Here is a 7676-nt window from a genome sequence, read left to right on the forward strand (position 1 = left end):
CTTACACACCATGTAATAGTGTGTTTAGACTTATACAACATGTAATAGTATGTTTCGACTTATACACCATGTAATAGTGTGTTTAGGCTTATACAACATGTAATAGTATTTTTGGACTTATACACATGTAATAGTGTGTTTAGACTTATACATATGTAATAGTGTGTTTAGACTTATACACCATGTAATAGTGTGTTTAGACTTATACACCATGTAATAGTGTGTTTAGACTTATACACCATGTAATAGTATGTTTACGTTTATACAACATGTAATAGTATGTTTCGACTTATACACCATGTAATAGTGTGTTTAGACTTATACACATGTAATAGTGTGTTTAGACTTATACACCATGTAATAGTATGTTTGACTTATACACCATGTAATAGTTTGTTTAGACTTATACACATGTAATAGTGTTTAGACTTATACACCATGTAATAGTGTGTTTAGACTTATACACCATGTAATAGTGTGTTTAGACTTATACACCATGTAATAGTGTGTTTAGGCTTATACACCATGTAATAGTATGTTTGGACTTATACACCATGTAATAGTGTTTAGACTTATACACCATGTAATAGTGTGTTTAGACTTATACACCATGTAATAGTGTGTTTAGACTTATACACCATGTAATAGTGTGTTTAGGCTTATACACCATGTAATAGTATGTTTGGACTTATACAACATGTAATAGTATGTTTAGGTTTATACAACATGTAATAGTATGTTTGGACTTATACACCATGTAATAGTGTGTTTAGACTTATACACCATGTAATAGTGTGTTTAGACTTATACAACATGTAATAGTGTGTTTGGACTTACACACCATGTAATAGTGTGTTTAGACTTATACAACATGTAATAGTATGTTTAGGTTTATACAACATGTAATAGTATGTTTGGACTTATACACCATGTAATAGTGTGTTTAGGTTTATACAACATGTAATAGTATGTTTGGACTTATACAACATGTAATAGTATGTTTAGGTTTATACAACATGTAATAGTATGTTTGGACTTATACACCATGTAATAGTGTGTTTAGACTTATACACCATGTAATAGTGTGTTTAGGTTTATACAACATGTAATAGTATGTTTGGACTTATACAACATGTAATAGTATGTTTAGGTTTATACAACATGTAATAGTATGTTTGGACTTATACAACATGTAATAGTATGTTTAGGTTTATACAACATGTAATAGTATGTTTGGACTTATACAACATGTAATAGTATGTTTAGGTTTATACAACATGTAATAGTATGTTTGGACTTATACACCATGTAATAGTGTGTTTAGACTTATACACCATGTAATAGTGTGTTTAGACTTATACAACATGTAATAGTGTGTTTGGACTTACACACCATGTAATAGTGTGTTTAGGTTTATACAACATGTAATAGTATGTTTGGACTTATACACATGTAATAGTGTGTTTGGACTTACACACCATGTAATAGTGTGTTTAGACTTATACAACATGTAATAGTATGTTTCGACTTATACACCATGTAATAGTGTGTTTAGACTTATACACCATGTAAAAGTGTGTTTAGACTTGTACACCATGTAATAGTATGTTTAGGTTTATACAACATGTAATAGTATGTTTGGACTTATACACATGTAATAGTGTGTTTGGACTTACACACCATGTAATAGTGTGTTTAGGCTTATACAACATGTAATAGTATTTTTGGACTTATACACATGTAATAGTGTGTTTAGACTTATACATATGTAATAGTGTGTTTAGACTTATACACCATGTAATAGTGTGTTTAGACTTATACACCATGTAATAGTATGTTTGACTTATACACCATGTAATAGTTTGTTTAGACTTATACACATGTAATAGTGTTTAGACTTATACACCATGTAATAGTGTGTTTAGACTTATACACCATGTAATAGTGTGTTTAGACTTATACACTATGTAATAGTGTGTTTAGACTTATACACCATGTAATAGTATGTTTAGACTTATACACCATGTAAAAGTGTGTTTAGACTTAAACACCATGTAATAGTGTGTTTAGACTTATACACATGTAATAGTGTGTTTAGACTTATAAACATGTAATAGTGTGTTTACGTTTATACAACATGTAATAGTATGTTTAGACTTATACACCATGTAATAGTGTGTTTAGACTTATACACCATGTAATAGTATGTTTAGACTTATACACCATGTAATAGTGTGTTTAGACTTATACACCATGTAATAGTGTGTTTAGGCTTATACAACATGTAATAGTATGTTTGGACTTATACACCATGTAATAGTGTGTTTAGACTTATACAACATGTAATAGTATGTTTAGACTTATACACCATGTAATAGTGTGTTTAGACTTATACACCATGTAATAGTATGTTTAGACTTATACACATGTAATAGTGTGTTTAGACTTATACACCATGTAATAGTGTGTTTAGACTTATACACCATGTAATAGTATGTTTACGTTTATACAACATGTAATAGTATGTTTAGATTTATACACCATGTAATAGTGTGTTTAGATTTATACACATGTAATAGTGTGTTTAGACTTATACACATGTAATAGTGTGTTTAGACTTATACACCATGTAATAGTATGTTTGACTTATACACCATGTAATAGTTTGTTTAGACTTATACACATGTAATAGTGTTTAGACTTATACACCATGTAATAGTGTGTTTAGACTTATACACCATGTAATAGTGTGTTTAGACTTATACACTATGTAATAGTGTGTTTAGACTTATACACCATGTAATAGTATGTTTAGACTTATACACCATGTAAAAGTGTGTTTAGACTTAAACACCATGTAATAGTGTGTTTAGACTTATACACATGTAATAGTGTGTTTAGACTTATAAACATGTAATAGTGTGTTTACGTTTATACAACATGTAATAGTATGTTTAGACTTATACACCATGTAATAGTGTGTTTAGACTTATACACCATGTAATAGTATGTTTAGACTTATACACCATGTAATAGTGTGTTTAGACTTATACACCATGTAATAGTGTGTTTAGGCTTATACAACATGTAATAGTATGTTTGGACTTATACACCATGTAATAGTGTGTTTAGACTTATACAACATGTAATAGTATGTTTAGACTTATACACCATGTAATAGTGTGTTTAGACTTATACACCATGTAATAGTATGTTTAGACTTATACACATGTAATAGTGTGTTTAGACTTATACACCATGTAATAGTGTGTTTAGACTTATACACCATGTAATAGTATGTTTACGTTTATACAACATGTAATAGTATGTTTAGATTTATACACCATGTAATAGTGTGTTTAGATTTATACACATGTAATAGTGTGTTTAGACTTATACACATGTAATAGTGTGTTTAGACTTATACACCATGTAATAGTGTGTTTAGACTTATACACCATGTAATAGTATGTTTAGACTTATACACAATGTAATAGTATGTTTAGACGTATACACCATGTAATAGTATGTTTAGACTTATACACCATGTAAAAGTGTGTTTAGACTTATACACCATGTAATAGTATGTTTAGGTTTATACAACATGTAATAGTATGTTTGGACTTATACACATGTAATAGTGTGTTTGGACTTACACACCATCTAATAGTGTGTTTAGACTTATACACTGTGTAATAGTGTGTTTAGACTTATACAACATGTAATAGTGTGTTTGGACTTATACAACATGTAATAGTATGTTTAGACTTATACACATGTAATAGTGTGTTTGGACTTACACACCATGTAATAGTGTGTTTAGACTTATACACTGTGTAATAGTGTGTTTAGACTAATAAACATGTAATAGTGTGTTTGGACTTATACAACATGTAATAGTATGTTTAGACTTATACACCATGTAATAGTGTGTTTAGGCTTATACAACATGTAATAGTGTGTTTGGACTTATACACATGTAATAGTGTGTTTAGACTTATAAACATGTAATAGTGTGTTTGGACTTATACACATGTAATAGTGTGTTTAGACTTATACACCATGTAATAGTGTGTTTTGACTTATACACCATGTAATAGTATGTTTAGACTTATACACCATGTAAAAGTGTGTTTAGACTTATACACCATGTAATAGTGTGTTTAGGCTTATACAACATGTAATAGTATTTTTGGACTTATACACATGTAATAGTGTGTTTGGACTTATACACCATGTAATAGTGTGTTTAGACTTATACACCATGTAATAGTGTGTTTAGGCTTATACAACATGTAATAGTATGTTTGGACTTATACACCATGTAATAGTGTGTTTAGACTTATACAACATGTAATAGTGTGTTTGGACTTATACAACATGTAATAGTATGTTTAGACTTATACACATGTAATAGTGTGTTTAGACTTATACACCATGTAATAGTGTGTTTAGACTTATACACCATGTAATAGTGTGTTTAGACTTATACACATGTAATAGTGTGTTTAGACTTATACACCATGTAATAGTGTGTTTAGACTTATACACCATGTAATAGTATGTTTACGTTTATACAACATGTAATAGTATGTTTAGATTTATACACCATGTAATAGTGTGTTTAGATTTATACACATGTAATAGTGTGTTTAGACTTATACACATGTAATAGTGTGTTTAGACTTATACACCATGTAATAGTGTGTTTAGACTTATACACAATGTAATAGTATGTTTAGACTTATACACCATGTAATAGTGTGTTTAGACTTATACACCATGTAATAGTATGTTTAGACTTATACACCATGTAAAAGTGTGTTTAGACTTATACACCATGTAATAGTATGTTTAGGTTTATACAACATGTAATAGTATGTTTGGACTTATACACATGTAATAGTGTGTTTGGACTTACACACCATGTAATAGTGTGTTTAGACTTATACACTGTGTAATAGTGTGTTTAGACTTATACAACATGTAATAGTGTGTTTGGACTTATACAACATGTAATAGTATGTTTAGACTTATACACATGTAATAGTGTGTTTGGACTTACACACCATGTAATAGTGTGTTTAGACTTATACACTGTGTAATAGTGTGTTTAGACTTATAAACATGTAATAGTGTGTTTAGGCTTATACAACATGTAATAGTGTGTTTGGACTTATACACATGTAATAGTGTGTTTAGACTTATAAACATGTAATAGTGTGTTTGGACTTATACACATGTAATAGTGTGTTTAGACTTATACATATGTAATAGTGTGTTTACGTTTATACAACATGTAATAGTATGTTTCGACTTATACACCATGTAATAGTGTGTTTAGACTTATACACCATGTAATAGTATGTTTACGTTTATACAACATGTAATAGTATGTTTAGACTTATACACCATGTAAAAGTGTGTTTAGACTTATACACCATGTAATAGTGTGTTTAGGCTTATACAACATGTAATAGTATTTTTGGACTTATACACATGTAATAGTGTGTTTAGACTTATACATATGTAATAGTGTGTTTAGACTTATACACCATGTAATAGTATGTTTAGACTTATACACCATGTAATAGTGTGTTTAGACTTATAAACCATGTAATAGTGTGTTTAGACTTATACACCATATAATAGTATGTTTACGTTTATACAACATGTAATAGTATGTTTAGACTTATACACCATGTAATAGTGTGTTTAGACTTATACACATGTAATAGTGTGTTTAGACTTATACACCATGTAATAGTATGTTTGACTTATACACATGTAATAGTGTGTTTAGACTTATACACCATGTAATAGTATGTTTGACTTATACACCATGTAATAGTTTGTTTAGACTTATACACATGTAATAGTGTTTAGACTTATACACCATGTAATAGTGTGTTTAGACTTATACACCATGTAATAGTGTGTTTAGACTTATACACCATGTAATAGTGTGTTTAGACTTATACACCATGTAATAGTGTGTTTAGACTTATACACCATGTAATAGTATGTTTAGACTTATACAACATGTAATAGTATGTTTAGACTTATACACATGTAATAGTGTGTTTAGACGTATACACATGTAATAGTGTGTTTAGACTTATACACCATGTAATAGTGTGTTTAGACTTATACACCATGTAATAGTATGTTTACGTTTATACAACATGTAATAGTATGTTTAGACTTAAACACCATGTAATAGTGTGTTTAGACTTATACACATGTAATAGTGTGTTTAGACTTATAAACATGTAATAGTGTGTTTAGACTTATATACCATGTAATAGTGTGTTTAGACTTATACACCATGTAATAGTATGTTTAGACTTATACACCATGTAATAGTGTGTTTAGACTTATACACCATGTAATAGTATGTTTAGACTTATACACCATGTAATAGTATGTTTAGGTTTATACAACATGTAATAGTATGTTTAGACTTATACACCATGTAATAGTGTGTTTAGACTTATACAACATGTAATAGTATGTTTAGACTTATACACATGTAATAGTGTGTTTGGACTTATACACCATGTAATAGTGTGTTTAGACTTATACACCATGTAATAGTGTGTTTAGGCTTATACAACATGTAATAGTATGTTTGGACTTATACACCATGTAATAGTGTGTTTAGACTTATACAACATGTAATAGTGTGTTTGGACTTATACAACATGTAATAGTATGTTTAGACTTATACACATGTAATAGTGTGTTTAGACTTATACACCATGTAATAGTGTTTTTAGACTTATACACCATGTAATAGTGTGTTTAGACTTATACACCATGTAATAGTATGTTTACGTTTATACACCATGTAATAGTGTGTTTAGACTTATACAACATGTAATAGTATGTTTAGACTTATACACATGTAATAGTGTGTTTAGACTTATACACCATGTAATAGTGTGTTTAGACTTATACACCATGTAATAGTATGTTTACGTTTATACAACATGTAATAGTATGTTTAGATTTATACACCATGTAATAGTGTGTTTAGATTTATACACATGTAATAGTGTGTTTAGACTTATACACCATGTAATAGTGTGTTTAGACTTATACACCATGTAATAGTGTGTTTAGACTTATACACCATGTAATAGTATGTTTAGACTTATACACAATGTAATAGTATGTTTAGACTTATACACCATGTAATAGTATGTTTAGACTTATACACCATGTAATAGTGTGTTTAGACTTATACACCATGTAATAGTATGTTTAGACTTATACACCATGTAATAGTGTGTTTAGACTTATACACCATGTAATAGTATGTTTAGACTTATACACCATGTAAAAGTGTGTTTAGACTTATACACCATGTAATAGTATGTTTAGGTTTATACAACATGTAATAGTATGTTTGGACTTATACACATGTAATAGTGTGTTTAGACTTATACACCATGTAATAGTATGTTTAGACTTATACAACATGTAATAGTATGTTTAGACTTATACACCATGTAATAGTGTGTTTAGACTTATACACCATGTAATAGTGTGTTTAGACTTATACACTGTGTAATAGTGTGTTTAGACTTATACAACATGTAATAGTGTGTTTGGACTTATACAACATGTAATAGTATGTTTAGACTTATACACCATGTAATAGTGTATTTAGG

This window comes from Eucyclogobius newberryi, unplaced genomic scaffold (assembly GCF_026437365.1).
Source record: "Eucyclogobius newberryi isolate DKJ021-1_F unplaced genomic scaffold, fEucNew1.0.hap1 SCAF_13, whole genome shotgun sequence".
In the NCBI taxonomy this organism is placed as follows: Eukaryota; Metazoa; Chordata; class Actinopteri; order Gobiiformes; family Gobiidae; genus Eucyclogobius; species Eucyclogobius newberryi.